This window comes from Amphiura filiformis, chromosome 6 (genome assembly GCF_039555335.1).
Source record: "Amphiura filiformis chromosome 6, Afil_fr2py, whole genome shotgun sequence".
NCBI classification, from domain to species: Eukaryota; Metazoa; Echinodermata; class Ophiuroidea; order Amphilepidida; family Amphiuridae; genus Amphiura; species Amphiura filiformis.
This window is the reverse complement of record NC_092633.1, coordinates 47,641,381-47,653,990: the sequence shown is the minus strand read 5'-3', so window position 1 is coordinate 47,653,990 and position 12,610 is coordinate 47,641,381. Positions and strand designations below refer to the sequence as shown.

The window sequence follows — 12,610 nt, the reverse complement described above, 5'->3', positions numbered from 1 at the left end:
TTTTAGGCTTTTTTTACATTTTAGCCCATTTTCGTTCAAGTTTTCCCACTTTGAAACTGGCCTCCCCCTTTCGCCCACCCTCTGAAAAAGTGCTGGCTACGCCACTGACCAACATTGAGCATGTTGAGTCGATCGTGCATGGTCAGCTGCTGGATGGATGGGCAACCAACAAGTTTTTGTATATTAAATAAATGATCTCACGGAGCATAAAATACGCCAGGGACTGTTCGTATTGTTTTTCAAAATAAAAATATCGATGTGAATTGCTCAATTCAATACACCTAGCATATTCACAACTGAATTTCTGTGGTAATTTGCAATTTTATCAATAAAAACAAATCAACAAATTATCAGGCCCAATGTCACATGGGGGAAAATGGTAAATCACACATATTTAGCATTATTTCTCCTCATTTATCACAATTTTGCAGAATTCAGCAGCCTGTTTTAACAGATTTTGTCGTTATTTTAGGAAATCTGGCTGTTTTTGTGTGATCTCCCATTTTCCCCCATATGACATCCCAGCAAACACAAAACGTTTTCGACATCATTCGCAAAAGGTTATAAAAGGTTGTCAGAAAACGTTTAAATGTCGGGTTATATAAAGGGTATATTAAGAGTATAAAACGTTTTCATAACCTTAAAAACATTTTTGATAATCTAGTGCTCAGCAAACAAAAATGTTTTACAAAAACGTTTAAATGTCGGGTTATATAAAGGGTATAAAAACGTTTTAATAACATTCAAACAAAATTCATTACTTGATACAAAACATTCTAAACAGAATGTTATTTTGGGGTTGAAAAAATATTTTGCGAAAAATGTTTTCCCAAAATGTTTTCAATAACGTTTTAAAAACGTTTTCATGACCTTAACCCGACATTTAAATGTTATTAAAAGGTTTTGAAAAAAACATTTTAAGAACATTTCTGTGTTTGTTGGGTTCAAATATTTTAACATAATGTTATTTAAGTATTAACAAAATATTTGGCAAAAATGTTTGCAAAAATAGTTTACAATAACATTTTTGAAAACATTTAAAATTGAAATTCTTCGCGTGCATTTAACATGAAATTATAACTTGAATTGTGGCCAAAATTAATTTCTATCAAGACCAAATTAGAAATTCTCGCAGAGCGCACATTTTCTTTGAAAAAGTAATAATAGCCTTAAGGTTCGTTCATACTACCACCGCATTTGCGATGCGTTGCTTTGCGATGCCGATATATCGATTACTTTTTGCCGCAACTCAACGCAACTCGTCGCAATTCCAAGTTAAAATGTATTTAACTTTATTGCGATATCGCAATGCAGTATTTTTCAGTACAGTGCGATGCGGCATCGCACCACATCGCAACGCAATTGCGGCGTAGTATGAACGGACCTTAACTGAGTTTGCCATTTCCCCTCTTGAGCCATTGTTGTGTTTCTCAATATGGCAATACACTCTGATGGCACTATATATACCCGGTGAATTCACTCTCCACTGACGATGTGTACGCATGAACGGCATGATGGTTCCAATTAGGGGTAGGCCTACTTTTCAAGAGATGTCCGCGGAATTCGAGGACAAAATTGTTCGTGATTGTCCAAATTAGGGGTGTTTTGGAGCAAACTTGTCCTTGAAATGAAAAATTGGGTGTATCCGTTCACAAACAGAGCACCTGATGCAAAAAGGAAATTTCACATATTTTTTCAGGGCCCCCTTTCGGACCTAAAGTAGGGGGCCTACAATAAAAGTATCGAACCTTATTTTCAGGGCCCCCACCCCTGGCCATGAAAAATGAACGTCAACCCCAAAGAGCTAGGCTAAGTGTAGGCCCTACGAGACGAATTAAGGTGATATATAAATAAAAGGCCCTTCAGACGGATACAAATTTTCAGGGCCATCAGCCGCCCGCCCCCGTTACAAGTGTTTGTGAACGGTCCCTTGAGGCCTATTACCTCATCAGTTCTTTTTTCCAATTATAGGCCTATAGGCTACGGTATCCATTTGTCTTTTTGCTCAAGTTTTTTACTCTTAAGGTTGCCCCTGCGTCCCCTAGCCGATTGTACTTTTTTTCGAGGGAGTCAGTTTGTTTGATGGATTTGGGTCCCTGCCCCATATAGGGGGGGGGGGGCCTACATGCTTGCCCCCGGAAACTCGTGTAAAAGCTTGTAACATGTGTAGGCCTAAGCACGGTCTTAAGGTTAGCAACTATTTTAAACTGTTGCGATTTGGTAGTTCACAGCATCTTGAGAATGGTAGTGAGCTTTGGCAAAAATTGCATTGATCATTTCATAGCGAGTGTGTAGAAGAATTAAACAGATATTTTTGTAGGCCCTGTGGTTCTTGAAGTGTGCTGTATTAAACGATGGTCGATTAGGCCTACAACAACACTTTTGTAAAACATAGGGCCTACCGGTACTTAAACTCATCAACAACAAGCAAGTTTTCAAAGTATATGATTTATAGAATGAACTTTTGCAAAACTTCAGAGTGTAATTTTTCAATAATATAGGCCTATTGGTTTTTTAGATAATGAAAATCGATTTTTCGGCTGCGTCGTCGCGTACCCGTAAGAGTGCACTACACTAAATCCTTCCGCATTTGGTGTAACCCTTCATAGTTCCGGTAAAAAATAGCGCCTATGCGAAATATATCGGCGTCCCAAGGGAACCAAATTTGAGTGACTCTTGATTGTTTTGATAAAAACGATAGAATAGGAGCTCAACATTACAAATCTGTTCAGAAAATGTTCCGACTCGAATGTACATGGGCAATAGGCCCTCGGAACAATATCATGGCCGGAACTGGTAAGGAGGCGAGAGTGTCGGCTGAAATTCGGGATGGCGCTGTTCAGGAGTTCGTATCTCTTAAGCTTGTCTCAACTTGTCCCAAAAATCAAATTTAAATAAAAGTTTAATCTTTATTTAAGACGTTGATTCGATCAAAATATTAAAAATGTTGTTACATGGGGTAGAAAAACAAACTTACTTTCTTGTATTTTCCCGTGTATTTCAATGGGACGATTATTTAGTGGTGTGCGCCCTTCGAAGACTCATTTTTATAGGCTATGGACATGATTAATACCTGATTTTAAGTGCCAAAAGTTGAGATTTTGTCTGAAACTGATGTCTTTGCAAAGAAAAAAGATCTGTTTTCTATTTCCGTCTACAAATACGCGATTTCATTCTTAAACGCACGAGAAATTTGCTTCAAAACACAAGTTCCCGTCGAATTGACAATTTAAGACCGGGCTATTGAAATTGATCTATTTTGGCCACAATATCATAGAAGTGGTCACTTTTGATTATCTCGGTGCAGAAAAAATGAAACATCTTTGGAATTATTTTGATGCAAAATGTAATTATAAGATCAAAACTTAATTATAACCGTTTTGAAAATAATCAGTGAACCTTTAATTGGGTCTCAATAGACATTTAAAGTCAAAGCATACTATATTACGGCCTAATGATGGAAAAATGACGGCATTTTTATTATATGACCAAATATTCAATTCCCAAGAGAGAAATTTATCAAACAATTCTAATGATGGGGGTTCTTAATTTTAGATCTTGCAAAAATAATACACACAACAGGGAAATTTAACATTTTAGAGTGTCAAATTGACGTTCTATCTACCCATACCCCCCCCCCCCCCCAACTTTAGGCACATGCCTATTTGCACGTCCTTATATATGCATGATATAAGAGTGGGGGGGTGAAATGATCTCATGTCGCTTTTCGGTCATGTTATATTTGTGATTGTACATATTTTTAGTAAACAAAGTCACTTTCCTGATGTTAATGGGATTATAAATACAGTTTAACATGGTCAAAATGTTGCTCTGGCCCTTGAATGCCGAAAATTGCAAAAAGTATCATATTTTTCACCCAGTCCCAGCTTGTTTGGAGCCCTGTTTTATAACTTTGGAGCGACTAGAGATAAAAAGCAATTTCACTTTTTTAGGATGTTGACCACTGATTCCAAAAATAAAGAATATCAAAAATATTTTTTCTTAGAAGAGTGCACTACACTAAATCCTTCCGCATTTGGTGTAACCCTTCATAGTTCCGGTAAAAAATAGCGCCTATGCGAAATATATCGGCGTCCCAAGGGAATCAAATTTGAGTGACTCTTGATTGTTTTGATAAAAACGATAGAATAGGAGCTCAACATTACAAATCTGTTCAGAAAATGTTCTGACTCGAATGTACATGGGCAATAGGCCCTCGGAACAATATCATGGCCGGAACTCGAGAGTGTCGGCTGAAATTCGGGATGGCGCTGTTCAGGAGTTCGTATCTCTTAAGCTTGTCTCAACTTGTCCCAAAAAATCAAATTTAAATAAAAGTTTAATCTTTATTTAAGACGTTGATTCGATCAAAATATTAAAAATGTTGTTACATGGGGTAGAAAAACAAACTTACTTTCTTGTATTTTCCCGTGTATTTCAATGGGACGATTATTTAGTGGTGTGCGCCCGTAAAACCAGACGCCAAGAGCTGATAGATGACAGAACCTTATTAATATCAGGACCGCGACACTCCGGAGGACAGCAGAGGACAGAAAAATGTGACTCTCCTGCTAGTCTCCTACACAACCAGTTAATTATGTTTTTGTTCATACCGCATACAGTCTGGCCCGCGCCTGAGACTAGCAGGAGAGTCACATTTTCTGTCCTCACATCGGTATAGGCCGTCTGCACGTTAATTGTACGGAGTGTCGCTTCTCTACCTTTATTTTCTCTGTTAATATTCATGACCTGCTCAACGTGGTGCCGTAATGCTGCCTTTGTTGTGAATTTCGATCCAGCGTAAAACTTTTCATTTTACTGATAGAAAACCATGGTAAGAATCTTTCATACCTCAGATTTGTATGATTTCAAACCATGCTAACTTCAATTAAGCCGACCTCCTCGCACGGCGCATTTAATGTCTGTACTATGTCTGAAAATTACACCAACTGATTTGTTTATCCAGGGCATTTAAATTTCGGTGGTAAGCTTAAATCGGAGCAAAATTCTGCAGTCACGTCAAACACTTTCTGGTCAAAAACCGATCAAAATGTTGAACTACAGGCACTTCAATGGCACATTTGGACTTAATGACTTTGGTCTCAGATGAGAGATGTCAACATGGTCTATAATTTGAGCCATACACTTTGGAAATGTGTTTTTCATGACTTGTCTTGTATAAACTACTCAACGTCTCAAGTCAAATGAATCTAGCCAAGAATTTGCTCACCGATAGCATCACATTCTAGGCTAGAGACCACTGCATTCAAAATCTAGTCGGATTCGCTGAAGCATGACATGACACCGTTAAAAGCAATGGAAGTTCAGAAGTAAACACAGCCGATCACAACAGGCGATTGCATCAAAAATGTTGCTAAAATACACTGTTGGCAGGGCACCCTTTTTAAAGGGTGTCACTTGGAAATTTGGAAAATCCTTAAAACTAAGGGTGGGGGTTTAAACTTTGTTGGTAAAAAGGGTGGATTGATATAAAGGGTGGGAGTAAAATAAAAAGGGTGGGAGTGCCAGCTTACAATATATTTTCATTGAATGATAAAATCATCCTAGTTTCCAAGAATAAGTGCCAAACCACAAAAAGTGCCAAACCACTGCCGGCCAATTCCACCGTTACGGACGTTACAGATACATGCAACTTGCAACTTTTAAGTGAATAGCACACATGTTTGCTGTTAGGATAACACTTTATTTCTTTGTATGCTACTAGTACACACTCTAATGTTCAATATAATGAAGCAATTTGGTTTTGGCTTTCTTAGTTAATTAGCTACAGAAATTAGAAACGAAAGCTGCGTTACGGACGTTACGCCGAAAGTGCCTGCCATTTTGACAGATGGTACATATCCTTAAATCTCCATTCAGTTCTGTGTTTTATTTTTTCTGTTAACTATATTGAGCAAGCCCTGACTCCATTCTATGTAAACATGAAAAGCAAGTTTGAAATTAATACTCCTGTATCGTCCTACACTGATAATTTAGTGTTACGGACGTTACATTTTATCTCAAATGTAACGTCCGTAACGTTTTTCATATTGAAAAAAAACTGTCAAGGTGCTTCCTCAGATTTTTTTCTTTACTACCTTGAAGTAGGTCTGACATCAATCTATGGAGGCATCATTAGCAAATTTGAAATAAATGCTCCTGTTTTGAGCAATAATGTTCCAAAATTTTGTTACGGACGTTACAAAAAGCACTTTTGGCGTGGAATTGGCCTGCCAGCAAACCATATCGCAAGATAAAATTCCATTTGATGCATGTTTACATCCACTAGGCTATTGTGTGATGATCCCGGGGTGATGATAGGTGCAGAACTCGGCGTACTTAATTTACTTTGAACCAAATTGCCTGTGACTATATCAATGTATACAAATAGGGGAATTTAAGCAAAAAGTGGTGGGGGTCAGGAATTTTCAGTGTAAAGGGTGCCTCAGTATAAAGTGTGGGGGTCAGGAATTTTCAATATAAAGGGTGCCTCAAAAAAAAGGGTGGGGGTAAAATAAAAAGGGTGGGGGTCAAACCCCACTGCCAAGTGTGAAATAATACTTCAGCAAAATAGGCAAATCTTGCTCAAAAGATACAGTTGCTTCATCGAAATAACTTTCATCCAAATTTCAATATTAACAGAATAAATAACCTCCGGTGCAAAAAGTTGCAACGCTGTCCGACTGAAAAACGATGCCAACACACTCTAGCATCGAATGAGTAACTATCGTGTGCAAATTCGAAGCTAGAGTTCTCGAGTAACTTGTATTAAAAAACCTTTTTTTATTTTTTACTACAGGAAAATTAAGTTAAGTATTTCTTGACCAAACTGGGACATGCGCATATTTCTTGGCCAAACTGGGACATGCGCGTTGCGTCCATGCAGCGTAATAAACGTGTACGCAATGTAAGGCGTGTGTATGCTTTCTTCTGTACCGCGCTATATTTGTGTGTGTTTATCACAGAGCCATTAGCATTTATTTTATAGTGTTCCAGTATGGCCAAGAAATACTTACGTACATTTCCCCGATAGCGAGTTAGTTCCACACAAATTCAATGGGTGTGACAACAAAACTTGCGCGCAGTGCGCTGTGTCATATTGGCTCCCGATCTCCTAGCATGCTGTGCGGATGAACTTACTGGGGACCATCACCATCTTCCGCTACGTGTTTCAGAAACTACTTATTGTCCAACTTAGTGAAGAGCAGTATTCGGATGTATTCCGTTTAAAAAAATGTCAGTATGATAACAGTCAATGTCTGTGCTGACGAAACTAAGTTGAACGTGGATAACTACTGTAGACTTCAGGAGTATAACAGGTGTTGGTATAACAGGCAAACCTCATCACATAATTTGCTGGTGATTTTGTGACATCACCCAGTGCGACACATCTCAAGTGACACCCCTAATCGGGATCTTTAAACCACTCAAAATTAAACCAAGTATAGCGCCATCTATCTGCTACCGCGCGGCAAACCACGGAGTAAGGAATTTCCAAGTAAACCCCGCGAAACCTGTGTATTGTTAGACCACATGACCCACGCCTTGTTGACTATAGATTTTTAGCCTCTTTCGCGCCTTCTTGGCTCGGCTTGTGGTGGAGCATTGCAGAAGCAATCTGGCTGTGCTGGGCATACGAAAAGCCTACAATTTGAGTCCCATTAAAGACATTGCTAGCAAAATCGCACATGGACCTGAAACAAAAATAGACCAATTTCAGGGGTAGAAGTATAGCGATTGCTGAAAATAAATGGAGATGCAAGGAGCTGTCGTAAGTTTGAAGGAATATGACATGTTTATATTTAAATCTGAAAATGCTGAATTTAACTGAATTATAAAAGTCATGATGATGCTGTGAATGTATGATTACATAATATGTTATGGCAAACTGTAATAAGTACAGTGAAGTAATGAGTAGGGGGCTTCTTCTTCGCCTTACGTAACAGTAAATTGTTCTCCGAAAAACCCGGTTGCTCTACATACATGTATGGCACTCTAGCTGAAATACAGCAAGATAATGTGAGATAGTAAATGTAAACCTGTATTTTAGCTAGATTATCTCGAGCTAGTAAGAGCTGAGTCTGACCGGGCACTTTCAGTTTCCCACACGTTTGAATGGGAATTGTTTTGTGCACAATGCTGCCGACAAGGGGGGTTAAAGGGGTGCGTTACTCCTGGGCCCGGGGTCCTAGGGGCCCGTAAAAATAAAGAAAACATACCTTAATGGGTCCATAAAAGCAAAGAAGAGAAACCTCGGGCCCGTAAAAAAAGGGGGCCTGTGCGATCATTTTACCCCGGGCCCGTAATGGCTCTTCAGCGGCACGGTTTGTGCACTTTCGTCAATATTTTGATGACAAGTTGATGTTTCATGTTGTATTCCGTATATTGTTTAATTGTTTGGCAGATGATGAGATGGCAATTTCATGTATATACCGTATTTCGTCAAATAGTCGCCCCCCCTCAAATAAACGCCCCCACCACTTTTTTCAACCAAGATGTTTCAAAATTCCGATATTTCCATGCTATCTTATAGTAAGCTTACCAAGTTGCTCACATGGTTGATAATAGCGTCAATAAATGGCGAAAATCTGCATCCGAAACCCGAAAGTAAACCAAAAGTCAGTGTCAAAAGGTCATAGTTCGTCATTTTAGCGTAACTTTTAAGCTTACCTAATGATTTTAACGGGAATTGTCGTGCTAAAAATGACCTCTAATAAACGCCCCCCTTGGGAAAATGTAACGCCCCCGGGGGCGTTTATTTGACGAAATACGGTAGATATAAAAGGCAAATTCAAATTTGTCATCAAACCTCATCATAATATATCAAGCCATTGAGTAAAGAAAACCAAAACTGAAAACCGTTTTGTCATAGCGCTTTCCGTTCTAAAGTTTAATCTTGTCAAAGATTGACTTTCATCAAAAATGTTCAGCCAACAAATGCATCAATTGCAAAACAAAACAGCATGATCTCATGATGATAGAGCAGCTTTTCTGTATATGGAATCCCTCTAAAATTCTATATGTGATTCTCTCATCACAAAAATAAATTATTGGGTCAGGTTAGAGTCACGCGGTAGCCGTGACCAGCAAGTTTTTAAAAAAAAAGACTGATAAAGAAGACTAATATCATATGCTCCCGCGAGACTATATTTACACCTAACATTAAAACACTTGACTTCTATTGTTCGATGTTATTTTTCGCTGGGTACAAAATGTATCTAAAACCATGGTAAATGTTATTTACAGTCCCAGGTGTAATATCTTGACAACTCATTAATTCCAAAAGGGCCACCAATCCTACAGTCAATCATTGTTCGTAATAAACAAATATTTTTGCTTCCATTTCACGCGGTATTTCATAGCGAAAATTAGTTGCAAATCAAACTGATCCAGAATTTTTGGACACTGCTACAGGTCTACCTGGTTCTCACCTTCACACTACTTTTTCAGATTCACTTCCAAATATACCCTAGCAGTTTCTGAGATACCCTACATACAAATTCTGAGCCCCATTCGCCAAAAAATCAAATTTTTCACAATTCTTTTGTTCTTATCGGACGACGCATCCATTTATATAATAAATGCTGTATTTCGACACAGCAATTTTCAGCAGAGGCCCATGGCCTAATGGTTAGGCGTTTGACTCCAGATACGCTATCCCGAGTTCAAACCCGTGACCAACTGATTTTTTTTTTCAATATTTTATTAAACAATTTATTGTCATTAATCAAGGATAACATAATTTTAAACATCCAGTGCTATTGTGATATTATTTTTTATTAAAGCAATTTAAAAACACAGCATAGTGTGATACAACACCATCAAGGATCGAAAGAAATCTGAATAACACAAGAAACTAGATCAGGTATTTATAGGATATATATACGACGTTACTCATTGTTATTCTCATTTAAATATATTTTGTCCTACCACGGACAAATTCGCATGATAATAGGACAATAAAACATGATTGTGATATGTATGAATGGTTGTTGAATCGATTTAGAGACCTGACTCTCTGTCATCTTCAGCTATCGTAGAACATGACAATTGTCATACCGTCCCGGTAGGTTGATTACAAACACTCTGTAGGTGTGGAAAATTGTTCCGGTAGTATGGAAGGCCAGCAGGAAAAAAATCCAAATAACATTTATCAAGCATATATAGTACGGAAGCGTCTATGTGACACAACTTGACAAGATAATTATCTTGCCATGTCGACTTATTATCAGCATTATGTCAACATGACGATATAAAATATCTCGCCAAGACAACTGAACAAACAAGTCAACATGGCAAGATATATTATCATGCTAAGTCGACATACCAAAAATGGATGTCGTCTTCGCGAAATAAATTATTATGCCAAGTCAATTTAGCAACAAATTAATGTCAACATAGCAGGATATTTTTTCACGTCCAGTTGACTTAAAAAACAAACAATAAGTCAAAACAAACAATAATAGTAATTTTTGACACCGTATAATTTAAATTATTGAAAAGCATCCTCGGGATGTAGAGGAGGGGCGGCCCGAAATTAAAGGGAAAATTAAAACCACAAATCTCAAAAGACCGCCGACAACCGCCGCTTAATATGGATATCCAACAAGATTGCCCAGAGGGCTACAAAGAACCACAAACTGCGTAAATTTGGATATCCAGCTAGATTGCCCCGCAGGACTCAGGAACCACAAACCTTGAAATATGGATATCCTACAAATTAAAACCACAAACCGCGAAAACCGCCAACAACTGCCGCTCAATAGAAATATCCAACTAGATTACCCAAGAGGGCTACAAAGAACCACAAACCGCGAAATTTGGATATCCAACTAGATTGCCCGCAGAGGCTATAAAGAACCACACACCGCGAAATATGGATGTCCAACAAGTTTTAACTATAAATTAGCCCTCGATAGAGGGCAAGGCTTGAAGGATTAGGGAAATTATAACAACGAACCGCGAAAGTTACCTTAACAAACAATATAAGTCAAAATGGTAAGATAAATTATCATACCAAGTAATAGTAATTTTGACACCGTATAATTATTGAAAAGCATCCTCGGGATGTAGAGGAGGGCGGCCCGAAACTTTAAAAAAAGGGAAAATTAAAACCACAAATCTCAAAAGACCGCCGACAACCGCCGCTCAATAGGGATATCCAACTAGATTACCCAAGAGGGCTACAAAGAACCACAAACCGCGAAATTTGGATATCCAGCTAGATTGCCCCGTAGGACTCAGGAACCACAAATCTTGAAATATGGATATCCTACAAATTAAACACACAAACCGCGAAAAACCGCCAACAACTGCCACTCAATAGAAATATCCAACTAGACGAAATATGGATGTCCAACAAGTTTTAACTATAAATTAGCCCTCGATAGAGGGCAAAGCATGAAGGAAAAGGAAAATTATAACCACGAACCGCGAAAGACCTCCAACAACCGCCGCTCAACAGAGATATCCAACTAGATTGCCTGCAGGGCTACAAAGAACCACAAACGGCGAAATTTGGATATCCAACTAGATTACCCCGCAGGGCTACAAAGAACCACACATCGCGAAATATGGATATCCAACAAGCTTAAACAATAAATTAGCCCCGATAGAGGACAGGGCTTGAAGAATAATGGAATACCACAAACCGCGAAAGACCGCCAACAACCGCCGCTCAATAGAGATATCCAACTAGATTGCCTGCAGGGCTACAAATAACCACAAACGGCGAAATTTGGATATCCAACTAGATTGCCTCAGGGCTACAAAGAACCATGTACATTTTATAGGTTTAGCTACATTATACTCGTATTTTTTATTGTCATAAATCAAGGATAATATTATTCAAACTTCTATTTTTCGTTTTATTCGTCTTATGTAGTACTTCTTCGTAACCGGATGACTTTTCAAGCTTGGAGCTACTCGGCTTCATTCATAAAAAGAAAGGAAATCTACCAAAAAAACGTTGACAACGTAAAGAAAGCAGCAAGTTTAAAAAGCCCCACCTCGGCTCACTTTTTGAAACTTGGTCCCATTTTGAACATCAAATACAGCGCTTCCAAAGTTTTAATGATAGCATGACTGGCATTATATGCCTATTTGTTATTTATTTAATTCGATCATTAATCATGAAATTAATATTATAAAACAAAACATATATAGGATGTTGGCTTACCATGCAAGAGCAAGATTATAACCTTTCTGATCTTACAAATTAATATCGCATCGGCACATTAAAGACTCATAACACATATGGAAATGTTTGAAGTTGATAATATTATGATAAAGTTTAAATCAGTTCCAGGAAATCAGTACGTTTTACAAATGGGACCAAGTTTCAAAAAGTGAGCCGAGGTGGGGCTTTTTAAACTTGCTGCTTTCTTTACGTTGTCAACGTTTTTTTGGTAGATAAAGTATATAGACAACATATTTATGTACATTGTAGGTTTCCTTGACCTATCTTTTCTTTTAGTTTTCTATGCAAAAGAAGTATTGTATTTGAGCCAATGTGGCTGACTACATGTAGCAAATGTGTTATAGTAATTATATTAGCCTGACACCTCATTGGACAAACCACCTCATTTTAAAGCTACCCTGAACAATGGTG

At 38.1% G+C, this 12,610-nt stretch overlaps 1 protein-coding gene across 3 annotated transcripts in view; it reads left to right on the top strand.

Moving 5' to 3' along the window:
* The first annotated feature begins 4,741 nt into the window (after positions 1 to 4,741).
* Positions 4,742 to 12,610, top strand: part of LOC140155519 (histone-lysine N-methyltransferase SETDB1-B-like) — a 46,834-nt gene continuing 38,965 nt past the window's right edge. For all 3 annotated transcript variants that reach the window (XM_072178391.1, XM_072178389.1, XM_072178390.1), the window contains exon 1: positions 4,742 to 4,834. The gene's annotated coding sequence lies outside the window, so the exon portion shown is untranslated. The remainder of the gene's footprint in view (positions 4,835 to 12,610) is intronic.